This window comes from Dermacentor silvarum, chromosome 1 (assembly GCF_013339745.2).
Source record: "Dermacentor silvarum isolate Dsil-2018 chromosome 1, BIME_Dsil_1.4, whole genome shotgun sequence".
In the NCBI taxonomy this organism is placed as follows: Eukaryota; Metazoa; Arthropoda; class Arachnida; order Ixodida; family Ixodidae; genus Dermacentor; species Dermacentor silvarum.
Genome location: NC_051154.1, coordinates 22,484,750 through 22,485,718, shown reverse-complemented (window position 1 = coordinate 22,485,718; position 969 = coordinate 22,484,750).

The following is a 969-nucleotide window of genomic DNA, read 5'->3' as shown; positions in this document are numbered from 1 at the left end:
GATGTGAGATGTGAATGAATAAGTGGCATTTTATCATCATCCAGTAACAATGCTTGGTACCTGTGTTCTATGGAGGGCCTACTCTTCTGATATTTTGCTACCTTTCTTCCTGAACTGCCATGACCCTGGCCTCTGGTAAGATTAGGGTGCAACTACAGCTGGGCTTTATTTACTGTTTTGGAGTCTACCTAGTCGCTCAGCTGTGTTAATCGCCTTTTCCCAAGATATGGAGTGCATGCAGGTGAAGTGTTGCCAAATGTGCAGCTGTGCACATCCTGTTCATAACCAGAAGTATAGAATGTCCTGCAAATAAGGTATTTCCATAGGTACAGGTGTCAACATTTCCATGTGAAACCAATTTTCTGAGAATGCTCCATTGTTCTTTGCAATGAGTGTAACTTGCTAAGAAATTCTGTATGTTCACTTGTGAAAAGCATCTATAATAGCACCTGTATCACATATGCACAAAATATGGCAATGTTATCTAACATCATTAGAGCTCTGAATGCTTTTTAGGAGTGAGTGCCATACATCTGCATCCCCATAATGTTAGTGATCTTCATGGTTATTGTTATCTAGGCCTTCTAATTAGTGCAAACACTTGCAGCAATACGAGGAATGAAACTGCTTTGCAAAGCTTATCAGCAACCTCAGTATTGTATCTTAAGGATGTCTTGCAGCAGATGGTCTGACTTTTTAAAATATACTTTTAATTGTTAGTTGCAGCAGATGGTCTGACTTTTTAAAATATCCTTTTAATTGTTAGTTGGCTCACAAGATGTCTTAAGTTGCCTTGAAATCGAGTGACTTACTGTGTGGCTTTCTATGGCTACATCACAAAAATGGAAATAATTAGCAGGAAATTGTCTTCTTGATTTAACTTAACATGATCTCTCATCAGTCATCATAATTTTTTGCTGTACGTTCATAGTATAGTTCAAAATGAGTAAGCCTTGGAGAGCTCTTCAA